This window comes from Chiloscyllium plagiosum, chromosome 8 (assembly GCF_004010195.1).
Source record: "Chiloscyllium plagiosum isolate BGI_BamShark_2017 chromosome 8, ASM401019v2, whole genome shotgun sequence".
Lineage (NCBI taxonomy): Eukaryota > Metazoa > Chordata > Chondrichthyes > Orectolobiformes > Hemiscylliidae > Chiloscyllium > Chiloscyllium plagiosum.
In genome coordinates, this window is record NC_057717.1 from 42,019,563 (window position 1) to 42,040,996 (window position 21,434).

Consider the following 21,434-nt stretch of genomic DNA (forward strand, 5'->3'; position numbering starts at 1 on the left):
ATGACATACCTGCTACCATTTTTTCATATCCAGCATCTTTATCAGATAGTTTACCTGATTCTACATTTTCTCCATTTGGAATGGTCCATTAAACCTGGATTTGAATGGATTTCCTACCACTGGTGGTATCAGCATGAAAAAAAATATCAAATTGCATAGGTTTTACCTGTCACTTGCTTCATTCTATGCTGTGCCCTCTTCGGGTGTTGTTTAGTTAACTCACATACTCTATTTAATCTCTCCCTCACCTCAGATACATAATCCAAGTGTGAAATTTCCGTCTTCAGTTCTATTACTTACTCTTTAATTAATTTAAAAATACATCTCACTACATGTCCGAATATTAACTCAAATGGAGTAAACTGAGTAGATCCATTCGGGACATCTCTCATGGCAAATAATTTAATGGGATACCTTTATCCCAATCATTCGGGTAATACTGACAGTACGCTGTTAACATAGTCTTCATCGTCTGATGTTAAGTTTCCAAGGCTCCCTGGGATTCAGGATGGGACGCATGTGATTTGAAGCGCTGTATACCTAAGATGTCGCTGATTAACTTAAATAGCCGAGCGGTAAAATGACTCTCTTGGACTGACGGAAATTCTCTGGGTAGCCCGTACTGAGTAAAGAAAGCTACCAACCCCTCCACCACCCTTTTTGCCTTAATACTCTGTCATTGAATTGCCTCTGGTAATCTGACAGCCACATCCACTATGGTCAGAAAATATTGGTTTCCACTTTTTTTAGAAAGAGGGCCTACAGAACTAATCATAACCCACATGAAAGGTCCATCGAATGCAAGAATTGGCAACAAAGGTTCTGGTTTTACTCCTGCCTGTGGCTTACCTACAATTCGGCACGTATGACATGTACAGCAAAAATAACCACGTCCTTGTGCATTCCAGGCCAGTAGAAATGCTTTTGTACCTTAGCCTGAGTCATCCAGGTGACCTCCTGCAGGTATACCTAGATAGCCTCCTGCAGGTAGTTCATGTGATACCCGTAACACTTCCTGTCTGTATGCTATCACCAACACAATCTGGTCAACTTCAGCCCATTTCTCCTCGGCATTAACCTGCTGTGGTCGCCATTTTCAATTAGGATTCTATCTTTCAGTTGCTAACGCTCGAAAATATATTTTGATTCCTTTTCTGAGTATGCATCAATTTATGCAACTTTCTGTTGTAAGGCCATGAGCCTTTCAGGACTAAACACCTCTGCCTGACCCTCTGCCTGTTCAGGTTTTTCCTGCACTATTACATGAAACAGCGAGCCAGCTAATTAAACTTCTGCTCCTTTGTCTTTCTCTTTACTTTTTGCTTCTAGTTGTAACGTATGACAGTGAGATCTTGGTATTACCACAGTCTGGAAAATTTCCTGGGTATTTGTCTTTTAACTCCTCAATTTCCTGGTCTTCCTTTGAGTTCTCCAACACAAAAGGTGTCACTCCCACCTTGGATCCTGCTAAATTGTTCTCAAGAATAAAATGGTATTTCTGAAACTGACGGTCTGTCACTCACTCCCACTGTTACGTACGCCAATCTTGATTTGCATCTCCAACCTGATCTTATACAGGGGAGCACTACATTTCAATCCCCATTCAACAAATTATCAATCGCTCAGGTAACATGTCAGAAAGAGTGCATATACTTTCATCACTTACTTTTAGAGGCTGAGAGAATGTGAGGACTACAGACTCTGGAGATCACAGTTGAAAGGTGTGGCGCTGGAAAAGCACAGCAGGTCAGACAGCATCCGGGGAGCAGGAGAATGCACGTTTCAGGCATAACCCCTTCATAAGGAAACTGGGGGACGGGAGGAAAGGGTTCTGAGAGATACATAGCTGGATAGGAGTGGGGCTGGGCGGAAGATAGCGTGGAAGGCGATAGGTAGATGCAGGTGGGGGTGATGGTGCGAGGTCAGAGGGCATGGAGAAGCAGATAGGTAGCAGATACTCCAACCACACGGCATCAACATCAATTTCACCAGTTTCGAATTCTCCCCTCTCCCAACCTCAGCCCAGATTCCACCCTTCAACTCAGCATCGCTGTCTTCAACTCTCCTGACTGTTCACCTTCCTTCACAGATGTCCACTCCACCTTCCTCTCCGATGTATCACGATAACTATCACCTTCGTTTTCCTCTCGCCTTCCCAGTGACCTTGCCCCCAGCCCCATCTCTACCCTGCTTTTATCTTATAGCCACCTTCTACTCCCTCCTCACCACTTTCCAGATGAAGGGCTTGTGCTTGATATGTCGATGTTCAGACGCTGCCTGACCTGTTGTGCTTTTCCCGCACCACACTTTTCCAATATTAGAGACTGAGCAGATCCCGTATCTCACAAAAGTATACCTTATTGTCGTTCTCCCCTGTTTTTTCTGAGTAAACTTTCCCACAGAGGTGAATTCTTTATAGAGATCAGGTACTAACTCCATACCCAGCCCCTGCCGAGGTTGTGCACTCTCCTGCAGCTGCTCAACTTTTCTTGGGGTTTCCTTTACTACTTCCACTAATGCCACTGGCTTAGCCTCTTCTACCACATCTTTTCCCACAGTACATTTCTTCAACGACTAGCATTGTGACTTTGTGTATCTTACTTATGGCAGTGAAGAGATCTTTTCCCAGTGCCATTCTTAAGCCACCGGCACTGTAATTCAATATATTCCACTCCGGTATTGTGAAACCACATGAGGCCTTTCACCTCCATTCAACCCTCTTGGGCTTCTTTATTAACCTAAACAAACCATTCCCAGTGTGCTCTCAATCTTTGTTTTGTACAGAAGGATCTCCCATTCTCGCAATTTCTGTCCCTCACAGGAGGAATATCCTGCCAGAAGCTAAATTGCAGCTCATGCACCAATGCATATTGACCTGCCATCTCTGCCACTCTTCTCAATTCTTGAACTTCCTGTTCATCTGCATGAAGTCTGGTCATCTCTGGAAGTGAGTCTTTAAATTCCTCCAGCAGACTGACCTTTCTCAGAGCCTTGTCAATTTTTAAGGCCCAGGCCCATCTATCAAAATTACTATGTTTAACTCTTTCAAACTCAACATAATTCTGACCAGGTTCCATCATTATGTTTCTAAACCGCTCTATATATACTTCTGGTACCAATTCAAAGGCATTAAACATAGCCAGTTTGACATCTGCATAATCTTTTGACTCCTCATCTGACAACACTGCACATACATCACTAGCTCTGCCTACCAGTGTAGTCTGAACGAGCATTACCCACATGTTCTCTGACCACTCCATCTGTCTATCCAATTTTTAAAATGAAATAATGAAGGCAGCCATATTTTTCTTATCAAAATATGGCAATATTTTAGTATATATATATGTGTGTGTATATATATATATATATATATAACCCTACCTTCTACTTTAATCTCTGTCCTGTTAACTTGAATTTACTGACAAATGCGCACCTTCTCAGGTTCAAATTCTCTCTCTCCCGTTCCTCTCTCTTTCTGTTTCTCTTCTACCTCTCTTCCTCTTTCTTCTCTCTTTCTTTTTGTCTCACTTTTTAATCTTCTAACATCAGTTACTGCATTTGCAGTCTACATTTTTCTAACTCGACTGCACTCACTGTCAGTTTCTCGGATACACAAAAGTGCTTGGCCAACTCCATTGCAGGTTCAGCTTCCCTGTTGTCCCTGGCTAAACCCAATTTGAACATATTTGCTAATTCTAAATGTACACCCTTCCTCAGTCTTTCTACACTTTCTTGACAAATTGGGAATCATGTTCAATCCCCAAAACCTCTTTAGCAATGTTAAGACCCATTTCATTAACTTTTCATTTAATCATCCATAAGTAACCAAAATGAAACAAAGTTTCTGACCGAAGTTTTACTTAAAGATCGAGGACAGTAATTGCCATGCATTGGAATCCACTGGGACCTTTTGTACCCCTAATCTGTTCACATCTGTCCAAATCCTGCATAACAAGCCCCCAAACTGTTAGGACATCGATGTCGAACACCTATGTTCATAAAAACCAAAGGCCTAGAAAAAGCTCATCTCGCCTCGTAATCTTTTAAAACATGAGTGACACAGAACTCTCAAATATCACCATTCAAAGAAAAATAACAATATATTTTATGAATATATTTTAAGAATAGTAAATACTAAACAAAAACTATTCACAAGTACATGACACCCTTTTCTCAACTGCTTACTACCTGACTACAACTCTGAAAATACGCTGTTCCATTAACACACTCATTAAACGTTACATTAACTTAATCTCAACACCGCACACTCTCTGTCTTCCCCGCAGTCTTCAGTCTTCCAGATGATGATCTCCTTGGGTCACCTTTTTTTTTACTGTAAGTAGGTTTTACATGAAAAAGGTATATTGGATAGAACATTTTGTCTAATTTTCCCACTAATTTTCAAAATACCAGGTTTATATATTCCCCATGACACATTAAATTCACATAGTTTGATTGGTTTCCAGGTGTTAAACAATAATGTTCAGCTTCCAGAAGTTTCTGGTATCCTGGGCATGATTAAAATTAATTGGGTACATTCGAAAGTAATTTTTAGTATCGCAAGTAAGAGTGCCAGCATTCTCTCTAATGGACATGATAGATTAGGGGGGACTCTTCTTTCTGGCCAGGTATGTTAGATATCTACCCAGTTTATCACCATATTCAAATAATCTCTGTTTCGCAAAGTAGATTACCTTCTTTGCTGTCTGGGTGTGCCCAGAGGGCTGTAATGTGTTGCAATTTGGTTACAGACGGTCTGGCAAGGCATGCTGTTTCAGCTGCATTCAGGCAAGCCTCGAGCATACGAAAATGCTCTGCCTTCTGCCGCTTCTGGGTCGCCGAGTAAGAAATAATCAAACCCCTTTCATAGGCCTTGGCAGTCTCCTAGAGCACTGACGGATTACTGGCTGTACCCAAATTAATGTCGCAAAAATTTTTAAATTTCCCCAAAAATACTCAATAAACTTGATATCCTTCAGGAAGAAAGGAGCCATGTGCCAATGCCGTGAATCTGTCCCATCACTACTGACCTTAACCTCCATGTACACTGCTGCATGATCAGAAATGGCTATCTTCGCAATTCTGCAGGACAGCACTGAATCTAAAAAGGTCAACAGGGCAAATAAATGCCAATCCTCGTACAGCACTTACTTGGCTGAGAGAAAAAGGTGAAGTCCCTCTCCTCAGGGTGGGGAAAACTCTGCACATCCACCATTCCCAGCTCCCTATTCAGGTACACCAACAGCCTGGATTGCGGGGACATACCCGCAAGACCTCGAGGCATCCTATCCACTTCGGGGTTAATAAGTTCGTTAAAGTCTCCCTCTATTACTGTATGACGTGCCCCAAGGGCTATCAACCCGGAAAGGACATCTGTTAAAAATTTGAAGAAATGTGCCGGGGGCAGCATACATTCAAATTCCCATATGTACCTCCATGTTTTAAAGCTTTAAGAATCATAAACCACACATATTCTTCTTTAATTTGGTCTCACAGTTGAAATGGCAGATACCTCTTGATGAGTTAGTAACCCTTCTGCTTTTCAAATTAAAGGATAATAAAAATCACACGTCTGAACACTCAGACCGATCGGTGAGGAAAGAAGGTGGAGAAGTGAGGGGTGCCTGGGAGGTGAGGGGCTTAATTTATATTTGTGCAGTGTCTAAACCTGAGATACTACACGTACAGTATCACCCTCCAGGCCCCATCCTCTAATCGGAAGGAGACGACTCAGTAAGTGAAGGCTTTTATTTTTTTCTTTATCTTTCTTTTCCATATATTTAAGAGCATTGTTTGGGTTTAGTTAGTTCATAGGAAGCTAAGCTTACAATGGCAGGCGAACTCTGACCCGTGGCATGTGCCTCTTGCTTGATGTGGGAGCTTAAGAACGTGTCTGACATTCCTGGCTCTTTCACTTGCAAGAAGCATGTCCAGCTGCAGCTCTCGTTTGACCGCATGATGGCTCTGGAGCTGCGGGTGGACTCACAATGGAATATGAGCGATACTGAGGAGGTAGTGGATAGCACGTTTAGTGAACTGGTCACAGCACAGGTTAGGATTGCTGAGGGAGACAGTGAATGGGTGACCAAAAGGCATAAAGAGAGTAGGAAGGCAGTGCAGCTGTCCCTCCAAAACAGGTATACCATTTTGGATACTGTTGGGGGAGATGGCTCACCAGGGGAGGGCAGCAGTTGCCAGGATCATGGCACCGTGTCGGGCACTGCTGTTCAGAAGGGCGGGAAAAAGACTCGTAGGTCCATGGTCATAGGGGATTCTATTGTAATGAGTGTAGATAGGCCGTTCTGTGGCCGAAAACAGGGCTCCCAGATGGTATGTTGCCTCCAAGGCGCTCGGGTCAGTGATGTCACCGATTGGCTGCAGAGCATTCTAAAAGGGGAGGGGGAATAGCTAGTTATCTTGGTGCATATAGGCACCAACGATATAAGTAGGAAACGAGATGAGGTCCTGAAAGAAGAATTCAGGGAGCTTAGAGAGAAGTTAAAGGGTAGGGCTGTCGGGATTACTACCAGTGCCACGTGTTAGGCAGTGTAGAAATGAAAGAATAAGCAGGATGAACATGTGGCTTGAGAGATGGAGTAGGAGGGAGGGGTTCAGATTGTTGGACAATAAGACCGGTTCTGGGGAAGGTGGGACTATTACAAAATGGACGGTCTACACTTGAACCAGACTGGAACCAATGTCCATGGGGGAGTTTTTGATCCTACTGTTGGGGAATTTTAAAACTAATGTGGCAGGGGGCCGGGAGCCAGAAGAGAAAACAAGTAGGCAGTGAACTCGAGACTGGAGACTGTAAGAATTGTGAAGATGGCATTAATGAAGGGAAGGGGAGGCAGAGAGCGGATGAGTGCAAACATCTGGTGGCATGAAATTCATCTACTTTCATGCAAAGAGTATAGTGTGTAAGGCAGATGAATTTTGGGCTTGGATTGGTGCCTGGGAGTATGATGTTATTGAAATCACAGAGACTTGGTTGAAGGAAGGGTATGATGATTGACAATGAAATGTTCCAGGATATAGACGCTTCAGACAGGACAGAGAGGGAAGCAAAAGCGGGGTGGGGATGGAGTTGCATTGCTGGTCAAGGACGATATCACGGCTATGCTAAAGGATCACACTATGGAGGTCTCGGGTAGTGAGGCATTATAGGTGGAGCTGAGAAATAAGAAGGGCGCAGTTACATTATTGGGGCTGTATTACAGGCCTCTCAACAGTGAGCGTGAGGTAGAAGAACAAATAGGTAAACAGATTATGGAAAGGTGTAGAGACAATAGGGTAGTGGTAATGGGACATTTTAATTTTCATAACATTGACTGGGATACACTTAACGTCTGAATGGGTAGAATTTGTAAGAAGCGTCCAGGGGAGTTTTCTACTGCAGTATGTCAATAGTCCGACGAGGGAAGAGGCCATATTGGACCTGGTACTGGGGAACGAGCCAGGACAGGTGGTAGAAGTTGCGGTGGGGGATTCCTTTGGGAACAGTGACCACAATTCTGTACGTTTTAGAATATTCATAGATAAAGTAGAGAGTGGTCCTAAGGGAAGAGTACTACACCGGGCCAAGGCCAATTATATCAAACTTAGGCACGAACTCAGAAATATGGATTGGACACAGCTATTTGAAGGGAAGTCCACATTTGAGATGTGGGAGGCTTTCAAAGATAGGTTATATATAGTGCAGGATAGACATGTCCCGTTGATGGCAAAGGATACGAGGGGCAAGGTTCATGAACCAAGGATAACAGGAGAAATTGTACGACTAGCCAAGAGGAAAAGGGAAGCATACATAAGGTCTAGCCAGCTGAGAACAGAAGGGGCCCTGGAGGAATATCGGAAGAGTAGGACAAGTCTTAAACAAGGAATCAAGCAGTCTAAAAGGGGCCATGAAATAGCATTAGCGAGCAGAATTTAGAAGAATTCCAAATCATTTTATTCTTATATAAGAAGTAAGCGGGTAACTAGAGAAAGGATTGATCCACTATAGGATAATGAAGGATGGCCGTGTGTCGACCCTGGGAGAATGGGTGAGATTCTGAATGATTTCTTTGCATCAGTGTTCACTGAGGAGAGGAGCATCATGAATGTTGAGATTAGAGCTAGACGTTTGGTTACTCTGGATCACGTTGACATAAATAGGGACGATGTTTATTAAGGTGGACAAATCCCCACGACCAGAAAGGATCTATCCCAGGTTGCTGAGGGAGTCGAGAGAGGAAATAGCTGGGGCCCTGACAGATACCTTTGTGGCATCCTTAAATACAGGTGAGGTGCCGGAGCACTGGAGAGTTGCTCATTTTGTCCCCCTGTGCAAGAAGGGTAGTAGGGATAGTCCAGATAACTACAGACCAGTGAGCCTGACTCGGTGGTGGGAAAGTTGCTGGAGAGAGTACTGAGGGATAGCATCTATTTATGTTTAGAAAAGAATGGGCTTAGCAGTGATAGGCAACATGGTTTTGTGCGCGGGAGATCGTACCTTTCCAACTTAATTCAGTTTTTTGAGTAAGTGACCAAGGTGATAGATGAAGGAAGGGCTATTGATGTCATATGCATGGACTTCAGTAAGGCGTTTGATAAGGTTCCCCATGGTAGACTAATGGAGAAAGTGAAGTCATATGTTGTGCAGGGTGTTCTAGGTAGGTGGATAAAGGACTGGTTGAGCAGCAGAATACAGAGTAGTAGTTGAAGGGAGTTTCTCGCAATGGAGAAAAGTGACCAGTGATGTCCCACAGGGGCCAGTGTTGGGGCCACTGTTGCTTGTCATATACACAGATGATCTGGAAGAGGGTACTGTTGGTATGATCAGCAAGTTTTCAGATGACACGAAGATTGGTGGAGTAGCAGAAAGCATAAGGGACTGTCAAAGAATACAGTAGGTTATAGAGAGAATGAAAATATGTTGCTGGAAAAGTGCAGCATCCAAGAAGCAGGACAATCGACGTTCGGGCATAAGCCCTTCTTCAGGAATCGAAGATATGCCCGAAACGTCGATTCTCCTGCTCCTTGGATGCTGCATGAACTGCTGCGCTTTTCCAGCAACATATTTTTCAGCTCTGATCTCCAGCATCTGCAGTCCTCACTTTCTCCTTTTTGATATAGGTAGACTGGAGAGTTGGGCGGAAAGGTGGCAGATGGATTTCAATCCAGACAAATATGAGGTGATGCATTTTTAGGCAAGACTAATTCTAGAGCGAATTATACAGTGAATGGAAGAGCCTTGGGAAAAGTTGATGGGCAGAGAGATCTGGTAGTGCAGGTCCATTATACCCTGAAGGTGCACAGATGGATAGAGTGGTCAAGAAGGCATTATAGTATGAATGCCTTCATTGGACGGGGTATTGAGTATAACAGTTGACAAGACATTGGTTCGGCCGATTGTGTATAGGGCTGGCCGCCACATTACCAAAAGGATGTGGACGCTTTGGAGACGGTGCAGAGAAGGTTTCCGAGGATATTGCCTGGTATGGAAAGAGCTGGCTATGAAGAAAGGCTGAATAGGTTAGGTTCATTTTCATTAGAAATAAGGAGATTGAGTGGGGACCTAATTGAGCTTTATAAAACCATGAAGGGTATAGACAGGGTGGATAGAGACAAGCTTATTCCCAGGGTGAAGGATTCAATAACGAGAGGTCACACTTTCCATGTGAGAGATGGAAAGTTTAAGGGGGATACACGTGGCAAATACTTCACACAGAGGGTGGTGGAGTTTGGAATGCATTGCTGGCAGAGGTGGTAGTGGCAGGCACGCTAGATTCATTTAAGATGCGTCTAGACAGATGCATGAGTAAGTGGGGAGCAGAGCGATACAGAAGCTTAGGAATTGACCGACAGATTTGGTCAGTACATTTGGATCAGCTCAGGCTTCGAGGACCGAAGAGCCTGTTCCTGGGCTGTAAAGTTTCTTTGTTCTTTGATCTTCTTTGTACTCCCTGCTGTAAATTGAAGTGCTCCTCACTGGTTAGATATGTTTCTTGCAGCAAGGCGACATCAACCGTCTTTTTTCTCAGGCTTGAAAGCATCATTTTACTCTTATTTGGTGAATGACTCCCCTTAACATTCCAGGTGCACCATTTAACTGAACGATTAGCCATACCCGTTTGAAATAGTACATGACCCCCTGGGAGGATGAACCCCACTCATAGCGTGCCGAGAGAAAACAGCAAACAGTTTGCATAAATTTAAAAATGCAACTTCTAAACCTACCAGATCAAAACTTCTAACATCTACGTCTACAACAGACCAACATCTAACACAATTGAAAGGAAACTTTACCCCCTTGCCCACAGGGAGCGCTCATACTAACCGCTAACACCTTCATGGCTCCTTCTTGCTGAAGCTGTGCCCCAAAACCAGACAGCATCTTATAACAAGAAAATTAGTGTCCAGGAAGTCCTTTGCCTTTTATGGTGAGTCAAGATTAAACACGGATGCTCCATGTCTGAAATGTAGTATCTTACAGAGTACTGGATAATCAAATCCCTCAGCTGCCTTTTTAACTCATCAAAGGCCTTCCTTTTGCGAATAACGATCGCAGAAAAGTCTTGGAAATGCATAATTTACAATCCTTTGTATACCAGAGGTTATGGCTCCTTCCAGCACCGTTTTCTTATCTCCGTAACTGCTGGTGTCACACTACTACCGGGTGGGGGTGCTGGTCCATTTCGGCCTGTGCACTGTGACCGGTTGGCCCACTCACCCGAACCCGGCCCGACTCCCAGCTTCAATAACTGCGGGCGCCATTGCTCCAAGAAGCTGACCAGCTGGAATCCCTCTTCCTGTTCCTGCAGCCCAACCAGGCAGATGTTCTTCCGATACCCTTGATTTTCGAGATCATCGACCTGCTCTTCCAAAGCCCGTACCTGCTGTTCCAGTGCCTGGACCTGCCACGCCAAGGATTCCGCCGCGGTTTCAGAGGCTGCAGGCCATTGCTCCACCTCCGTGGTGTGCTGCCTGAGGAGCTGGATTTCCTGCTCATGCTTCTGCAGCATGACTGAGATCGGTTCAAGCCTGGCCCGGGTCTCCTTCATCGCTGAATCGATCTTCTCTCAGAGTTTCACAAACACCAAGGCCAGGCCCTGCTCCACAGCGCTACGGGAGCGCTCCCTGAGGCCGCAGACGTGTACCTTGCCGTAGGGGAGTGCCCTGCTTGTTGCACTACTCGCAGTCCCTTGCCTTTAGTCATTTTTCTAACAATTTTAAACTCACACACAGCAATTCAGGTCATCTAAAACTGATGATGTCAACCACAATGGGTAATAAAGGGAGAGTGAGTACCCCACTTTTTCTGGGTTCTGGTGCAGAGCTCAGCAGGGCAGGCCTACGGAATTGCCACCATCTTGAATCCCTTCCCCCCTCCCCCCACCGTATGCCTTCTTAACAACTCTATCAACCTGGGTGGCAGCTTTCAGGGATCTATGCATACAGACATGGAGATCTCTCTCCTCATCCTCATGACCATGAAGTTTTCCATTAGCCTAGTACTTTTTATTCCTGTTTTTCCTTCTGAAGTGCATCACCTCACACTTTTACGCATTAAACTCCATTTGCAACCTCTCATCCCAGCTGTGCAGCTTATCTATGTCCTTGTGTAACCTGCAGCATCTTTCGGCACTATCTACAACTCCAACAACCTTAGTGTCATCTGCAAATTTACTAAGCCATCCTCCTCCGCCATAATGTAGGCCATATATTGAACATAGAAAATAGAAAAATACAGCGCAGTACAGGCCCTTTGGCCCTCGATGTTGCACCGATCCAAGTCCTACACTAGCCCACTATCCTCCATATGCCTATCCAATACCTGTTTAAATGCCCATAAAGAGGGAGAGTCCACCACTGCTACTGGCAGGGTATTCCATGAACACACGACTCGCTGAGTAAAGGATCTACCCCTAACATCTGTCCTATACCTACCACCCCTTAATTTAAAACTATGCCCCCTCGTAATAGCTGACACCATACGTGGAAAAAGGTTCTCATGGTGAACCCTATTTAACCCCCTAATCATCTTATACACCTCTATCAAGTCACCCTGAAACCTTCTTTTCTCCAATGAAAACAGCCCCAAGTGCCTCAGCCTTTCCTCATACGATCTTCCTACCATACCAGGCAATATCCTGGTAAACCTCCTCTGCACCCGTTCCAGTGCCTCCCCATCCTTCCTGTAGTATGGCGACCAAAACTGCACGCAATACTCCAGATGCGGCCGCACCAGAGTCTTATACAACTGCAACATGAAAATATATAAAAATGACAAACAACAGTGGCCCCAAATCAGATCCTTGCGGTTCACCATGAGTAACTGAACTCCAGGATGCTCATTCCCATCAACCTCCACCCTCTGTCTTCTTTTAACTAGCCAATTTCTGATCCAAACCGCTAAATCGCCCTCAATATCATACCTCTGCATTTTGTGCAATAGCGCACCGTGGGGAACGTTATCAAACACCGTACTGAAATCCATATACACCACATCAGCCACTTTACCCTCAATCACCTGTTTGGTCACCTTCTAAAAGAACTTAATAAGGTTTTTGAGGCGCAACCTATAGTTCACAACACCGGGTTGACTCTCCCGAATCAACTTATTCCTGTCGAGACTTTTATAAGGACTTTCTCTTGTCACCTTGCCCAATACTCTTCCCACAACCGAAATAAGGCTCACTGGCCTATAATTTCCAGGGTTGTATCTACTCCCCTTCTTGAACATTTGCTCTCCTCCAGTCTTCTGGCACTACCACCATTCCCTCACAGTCGTTGGGTCAATATCCTGAAATTCCCTCCCTACTGAAATACTGCAATTGGCCAACCAACAGCGAGTGGACTGCAGATATTGAAGAAGACAGCTCACCATCACCTTCTCAAAGACAAAGTGGGATGAGATATCAATGTTCGCCAGCCAGCGATGACTAAGTCCCACAAATATATTTTTAAAAGCTCTTGGATAAGGATGGTATGGAATCAGATGAAGGAAACGGAGTTTGTCACCGTAACAGAAGGCAGTGACGCCCATGCTCCCAATAGTTAAATAGCAAGAGCAGTGAGGTAATGGTTCACCGCTGAGTAGGTTAACATGGAGACCCATGAGCAACACTGCCAGAGGTAAGGAGGGAGACAGTAAATGAACAAGTTCAGTGATGCAGTTAGTTCTAGTCTGTGGAGTGTATATCTGGATTCAGAGTCTCAACAGGAACAATAACGATGGCAAGACATGTAGACTTTATGAAAGAACAGTAATGCAGTCATAACTGGTTTATAGAAAAAAAGCTGGAGAGTGACACTTACCAGGGACACCAACGATAGACAGGAGAGGATAATAAAAAGTATTGAATAATGCGAACAACATAATAGATCCTCCATGATAATGACAACCAATCATAATATGTAGAAAGAATAGAAAAATCAGAGGATAAACTCCTGTCCATTGTTGGAACATTCCAGTCTAATGTTCTCGGATTAAGATCCATTGTTGGAACATTCTAGTCTAATGTTCCCAGATTTTGATCTCTCCTCCCCTTCTCCCTGGAGCCGCTGATCCCTGTTCGTGCTGTCGGTGATGCTCCTGCTCATACTGTGGGATAACACATTGAACAGAGCCCATTTATCATTAAAAGATGAGAAGTCTCCACTGCGATAATTAGAATCCATGGAGACTGACATTAATCACAGTCACCGAACAAACAGACTCAGTTAACACCTTCGATACATCCCTTTTCATATTAAAGTAAACGTCAGCATTTACTCAGTCTGGATGGAATGAATGAGAGTTACTGACGGATGGGCCATAAATTTTTCAATCTAGTTTATCATTTTTCCTTGTATGTGGGAGTATTGCCGGAACACTGCCAGGGTTGTATAAGTCCCACCCTGTTTACAAAAGGAGACAGGAATAAAATATCACAGCAGCTACAAAAAATGACTGGAGGGGAAATTTCTAGAGACTTTAACCAAGGTACGATACTTATTGCCAAATGACTTTGTGTGAGGCTACTCCTGGGAAAAAGTGCCCAGTTATCAAACCCGTTCATAACTTTGACAAAGCATTGGATTGGCGATTCAGGAACGGGGAAAGAATTCTCTCCCAATGCGCCTGTTACAGAGGGATAGGAGGAGGCCATTCAGCCCGCATTAGCCTATTTACACTTTAAGAGGTGGAAAGATGCAACTGGAACTATTCAAAACAGAGAGAAGTGTTACTGCAGCTGAATGAGGTGTTACTGAGAGAGCACCTGGAGTAAATTGTGTTCTTTGTGTCTCTGTAACTGAGAATGGAGGGACCTTCATTCGATACAGTTTATCGGCTTCTCATAATCCATCGATTGCTGTGTCATTTCATGCCTCGGGACTGTTACAGAGGGACAGGAGCAGGCAATTCAGTCTCTTGAATGTGTTATAGAGGGATCGGACGAGGCCATGCAGCCTCTCTAATCTGTTACACATGGATAGGAGAAGGCCATTCAGCCTGTGCAGTCTGTTACACAGGCATAGGAGGAGGTCAGTCAGCCTGTGCAGTGTGTTACACAGGGATTGGAGGAGGCCAGTCAGCCTCTCGAGCCTGTAACAGAGGGACAGGTTGAATCTGACACCTGACTACAGGCTGAGGCGACCAGTTGTAGTCAGGGGCAATCACTTAACAGCTGCTCTTCATAACCTATGAGGCAAGAAGATGGTTTCTCAGTGCAAATAACCTGACAAAATGGCTTCTCGGTTGCAAACTGACAATTCTGCTAAAGCCGCAGAAAATGGCTTTTAATTTATTAACTGCTAATTCTGTATAAGTGACTAACAACAGTCTGCTTCAGTAGTGTTTAGCAGAAAATGTGTTCTTTAAAGCATAGAAATAACTCAGCTAGATAAGACAGTTTTAGCCGGCATTTAGGTGCAGGTGCAATGGCTCTACTAGTGAGATAAGGGTGACCTGATTGTTGGAAAATAAAGTTGGTTCCAGGAAATATCATTGGACCAAGAAACTTGCACATAAATCAATATCGTGTACTGATTGGTAATTGTCCGAATTGTAATATTTGATCCTGTCCTTGGTTTAAGCTTTTTGCACAGATCCTCCAAGGAACACGAAAGTGTATAACCTCTGTGTTTCTGCACGTTCTGGACTCGGCCGTATGAAAATTATAGAGTGATGTCTTAACAGACAGACCAATTACGAGTGTTTATTGACCGATCACGGAACCGAGAGTCATTGCCAGGGGTCCAGATCTCCGTCTGGTGTCGTGACCCGGATTCGGTATGAACGGATTGCGGACAATGGTATAAGAGCTTTCAGTCCTCCACTATTGAGTGTAGAGAAATTGGCCGGCCAGACGTGAGTATTTTCTCCATTTGGTTTTCCTCGCATTCGAACGTAGTTGGCTCGACCCCTCGCTCTCTATCGTCCAAGCTCAGCCCGAAAATGTCCTGATAAGAATACTTTGTGAAATGAAAAAAAGGAGTGGGGGACTCCAGCGAGTTGTCCAAAAGTCTGGTAAACCAGGCAGTATGGACTGGTTTAAGATTAAAGAGCTATCAATGGTATTGCACAGTTTGATCATGCCCTGGTCCCAAAACCACCTCATATTCTGGCCTTGGTACCATCAGACGCTAAATGTTTTACTGTTGTCGACCTGCAACATGCTTTTTTCTCTCTGCCTCTTCATGAAGACAGTCAGCACCTATTTGTCTTTACTTTTACTTTTCCCCACCTGCTAGCTGTCTGTGGAATTCCTCTAATAAGTCCGGGAAGCCTACCCAATTTGTTACAACTGTACGGAATGGGGTGTACTTACGTAATTGTGACCATGTCTATTCCATGTGCCTTAGTCCAATGTACCAACCGCTCCTGCTTCCCTGTGGCGCCTCGCATCTCATGCATTTGCCTACTGGAGATTGTGTCTCTGTTATGGTTGGTATTCAGGCTCTTTGTGATATTGGTAATGGCACACACCTTACTATGAGACCCCTAATAGCACCTCCATCTTCTCAATTGTGGGAGGAAGGAACTAGTCTGGGACAATAATCACATCTCTTACTGAAAGACCCACAACTTTTTATTGAACAGCTTTTACCCTAAGAGCCCAGTGCGACCATATTTTGCATTATGGACTACCCATACTTTCAGGGTAGTCACAAAGACAGGCCTGCTTCATATTGGGCAGCGGCCTCCATTATCTAATCTAAACCCGGGCATTATTTTTTTCAGCCAAGACAAAGCGACTGTCTTCATTGTTATTAATGAAATAGGTAATCCCTGTGCTGTAGTTGTAGGGGCAGGTTTCATAACTCCTGGTCTCTATCCAACTACCTGGGAATGTGGTTGGGGTTTCCCCACCAAACATTCAGTTTCATCTGCATTCTGCGTACATTGGAGGGGTGGTAAGTCTTTGGGTAACAGTAAAGCCCAGTTTCTGGCTTACACATTTCTCAGTACCTTTTCATGAGGAGGATCTGCATGAATTATTAGCCATCAAAATTGAAAGTGTCTTATTTGTGGTCTAACCCGCTTGGGCAAGTAGACCGCTTGAACTTAGCAGGAAGTAAGGATTACGTCTTAGAATTACGTCTGTCTTCCCAGCAAAACCGGCATGTCCTCGACTACCTACACGGCAGAGAGGGTCGGGATTATTCCATAGTAAAGGGCAAGTGTATGATGCAGATTACTGACCTCATAAAGATTATTACCAAGCAGGTAGATAACATCTGCACCTTCGACAATCAAATGATAGAAGCTACTGCATGGAGAGATGATGAGGGCTGCTGTATCCACGAGTGTCTCCCTGAGAGCAATATGTTGTGGGATGGTATAACCCGGAGTGTCCTCCTCACAGTGACGTGGTGTGGACGGTATAGCCCAGAGTGTTCCCCGACAGTGACATGGTGTGGATGGTATAGTCCAGAGTGGTCCATTGAGAGTGACATGGTGTGGGCTGGTGTAGATCGGAATGTCCCGCTGACAGTGACATGGTGAGGGCTGGTGTAGAACAGAGTGTCCCCTGATAGTGACATGGTGTGGGCTGGTGTAGAACAGAGTGTCCCCTGACAGTGACATGGTGTGGGCTGGTGTAGAACAGAGTGTCCCCTGACAGTGACAAGGTGTGGGCTGGTGTAGAACAGAGTGTCCCCCTGACAGTGACATGGTGTGGACTGGTGTAGAACAGAGTGTCCCCTGACAGTGACATGGTGTGGGCTGGTGTAGAACAGAGTGTTCCCCTGACAGTGACATGGTGTGGGCTGGTGTCGAACAGAGTGTCCCCTGATAGTGACATGGTGTGGGCTGGTGTAGAACAGAGTGTCCCCTGACAGTGACATGGTGTGGGCTGGTGTAGAAAAGAGTGTCCCCTGACAGTGACATGGTGTGGGCTAGTGTAGAACAGAGTGTCCCCTGACAGTGACATGGTGTGGGCTTGTGTAGAACAGAGTGTGCCCCTGATAGTGACATGGTGTGGGCTGGTGTAGATCGGAATGTCCCACTGACAGTGACATGTTGAGGGCTGGTTTAACACGTAGTGTCACTGTGTCACTGACCTAAATAGAGTGTCATTGAGTCATATAGTGATCGAGCCTGGGAACTGGACCTTCGGCCCAAACTGTTCCTTGCTGATCATGCTGCCCACTCAACTAATTCCAATTGTCCACATTTGAAACATATCGCTCTTAACCCTCCCCGTCCATGTACCTATTGATTTCTTTTACATGTTTCTATTGTACCTGCCTCAACCACTTTTTCTGGCAGCCCATTCCATTTGAAAAACACTCTCTGCATAATGAAGTTGCCCCTCAGGTCCTTCTTAAACCTTTCCCCTCTCAACTTAAACCTATGCCCTGGAGCTTTCAATCCCTCACCTCTGGGAAGATGACTATATGCATTCATCCTATCTATGGCCCTCACGATATTATGCATCTCCATAAGATCACCCCCTCATTCTCCTACATTCGAAGGGATGATATCCGAACCTGGCCAACCCCTTACCTATAACTCTAGCCTATTAGTCCTGACAACATTCTTGTCAAACTTCTTTGCACTCTTTTCTGGTTAACAGGGTGATCAAAACTATGCACAATACTCCAAGTGTGGCCTCACCAACGACTTACAGAATGGTAGCATAATGTCTCAACTCCTACATTCAATGCCTGGAACGATGAAGGCGAACATGCTAAATGCCTTCTTTATCGCCCTGTCGACCCGTGATGCCGCTTTCAATGAAATATGGACTTGTGGTCCGAGATCCCTCTGTTCCTCAACACTCATCAGAACCTAATCATTTACTGTATAAGTCCTATCTTTGTTTTACTTTCCAAAGTGTAATACCTCTCACAGATCTGTATTTAAATGCATTTGCCAATCCTCAGCTCACTTCCCCATCAGATTAAAATCCCTCTATAATTTCAGATAACCTTCATTGCTATCAACGATACCTCCTAATTTTGTATCATCCGTAAATGTAGTAACCTTCTTGGAAGCATTTGGAGAATGTTGTTCAGACGGGTTTCACGAGGATGGTGCCAGGAATGAAAAGCTTAACATATGAGGATCCTATAAGGAGTCTGGATCTATACTCAATGGATTTTCGAAGGATGAGCGGAGATCTAATTAAAACATACCGAATACTGAATAGTCTGGACAGAATAGATGTTGTGAAGATGTTTCCATTGGTAGGATATACTATGAGCCGTTGGCACAGCATTAGAGTAAAAGGAACAGCTTTTAGAATGGAGATAAGGAGAAACTTCTTCAGCCAGAGAGTGGTGAATCCATGGAATTCAATGCCACAGAAGGCTGTGGAGGCCAGGTTACTGAGTATATATATTAGACCGAGATGGACAGGTTCTAGATTGTCAAGGAGATCAAGGGTTATGGCGAGAAAGCAGAAGAATGGGGTTGAGAAACTTATCAGCCATGACTGAATGCTGGAGAGGATTCGATGGGCTAAATATTTCAATTTCTGCCCCTATGTCTTATGGTCCTCATCATGTCTTGTGCATTCACATTCCCGGTCATTTATGTAAATACCAAATAACAAAGGTCTCAGCACAGACACCTGTGGCAGACCATTAGTTATAGGCTTCCAGTCTAAGAAATAATATTCCACCATCACCCTCTGCTTCCTACCATGGAGACAACTTGAATCAAATTAGCTAGCTCTCTCTGGACCCCATGTCACCTAAATTCACTGACTAATCTACCGTATGGGACCTTGTCAATAGTCTTACTAAAGTCCGTATACAGGTCATCCATTGTCCTACCCTTATCTATTCTCGTTGTAACCTCTTTGAAACAATTTAAAAGATTTGTCCGACATGATTTCCCGCATACAAGTCCATACTATTTCTAATCAGACCTTTAAGTTCCAAATGTTGCTTCATCCTGTCTCTCATTATCCTCTCCAACAACTTACCTACCACTAATATTATACTCACTGACCAAGAGCTCCCTGGCTTGCCTTTCCTACCTTTCTTAAACAATGGAACCACTCCAGTGGCAAATGATGAAGAAACATCGCTGCAAGGGCCTCTGCAATTTGTTCCCTAGCCTCCCATAACATCCGAGCATGGACATGTTCTTGCCCAGGGGATTTAGTTCACCTTATCGTCCTTCAAGGTAGCAAATACATCCACTCTGGTAATACTTATGCGGTCCAAAACATTCCCACTTGTTTCGCTTATTTCCTTAGTTTGCAATGACTTGCTCTTTAGTAAACATAGAGGAGAAATATCCATTAAACAATTCCCCCACCTCCTGGTGATTCCACACAAGGACGGCCATGCTGATCGTTAAGGAGACCTATTCTCTCCCGAGCCACGCTTCTACTCTTAATATAGTTGGAGAACCTCTTGGGATTATCTTTAACCTTTTCTGAGAGATCCGTGTCATGTCCTTTTTCTGGGCTTCTGATTCCCGTCTTAAGGGTGCTTCTACACTTTGCATAGTCATCTAAGGATTGACTTGAGCCCAATATCTTAAACCCAATGTAGGCCTTCTTCATTTTCCTTACCAGAGCCTCAATATCCTTCGCCATCCAAGGATCAACACCTCCCCGCGCCCCCTCAACCACCGTCTTTTTAATGTAAATAATCCTAATTTAATTAAACTCTTTTCATGACTGGCACTCTCCATACCAGGTAACTTCCTGGTGAACCTCCTCTGCACACTATCCAAAGCATCCACATCGTTTTGCTAATGTGGCGACTAGACTGCATGCAGTATTCCAAATGTGGCTGATCTAAAGTCTTATACAATTGTAACATGACCTGCCAACTCTTATATTCAATACCCCGTCCAATGAGAGAAAGCATGCCATATGCCTTCTTGACCACTCTGCTGATCTGGCTTGCTACCTTCAGGGAACAATGGACCTGAACGCCTAGAAGTCTTTGGACATCAATTTTCCCCAGGACGTTTCTATTTACTGTATAGTTCGCTCTTGAATTGGATCTTCCAAAATGCATCCCCACCCCATTGTCCAGATTGACATCCATCTGCCATTTCTCTGCCAATCTGTCCACTCTATATTCTGCTGTATTCTGAGACAGTCCCCTTTACTGTCTGCTACTCCACCAATCTTAGTGTCACTTGCAAACTTGTTAATGAAACCTTCCTCCAAATCATTTATGTATATCACAAAAAACAATGGTCCCAACATGGATCCCTGTGGGATACCACTAGTCAAAGATCTCCACTTTGCGAAGCTCCCTTCCATTATTACTCTCTGTTTCCTGTTGTCTAACCAGATCTCTATCCATCCAGCTAGAACACCCATGCGACTTCGCCTTCTTTATCAGCCTACCATCGGGAAATTTATCAAACGCCTTACAAAAGTCCATCTCTCTGACATCTATATCCCTTCCCTCGTCAATCAACTTTGTCAACTCTTCAAACAATTCTATTAAGTTTGTAAGGTATGACTTTACCTGCACAATACCATGCTACCGATCACTGCGATGCCCTTTCCTTCCAAATGGGTATGTACCCTATCCCTCAGTATCTTCTCCAGTAGCTTCCTTATTACTGGTGTTAGGCTCACAGGTCTTTAATTGCCTGGATATTCCTTAAACAAGGAGAAACCATTAGCAATTCTCCATTCCCCTGGGTCCTTCCCCGTATTCAAGGGTGCTGCAAAAATATCTGTTAAAGCCCAAGCTATTTTCTCTCTCGCTTCCCTCAGTAACATGGTGTAGACCCCATCCAGACCTGGGGACTTGTCTTTCTTAATGCCTTTTTCGAAATCAAACACTTCCTCTCTCCTTACGCAGACATGACCTCGAGTAATCAAAGATCTATCCCTAACCTCAACATCCACCATGCCCCTCTCCTTGGTGAATACCAATGTAAAGTACTCATCAAGAATCTCACCCATTTTCTCTGCCTCCAAGCTTATCTTTCCTGCTTTTCCTTGAGTGGTATGAGTGTGTGTGTGCGTGTGATTGTG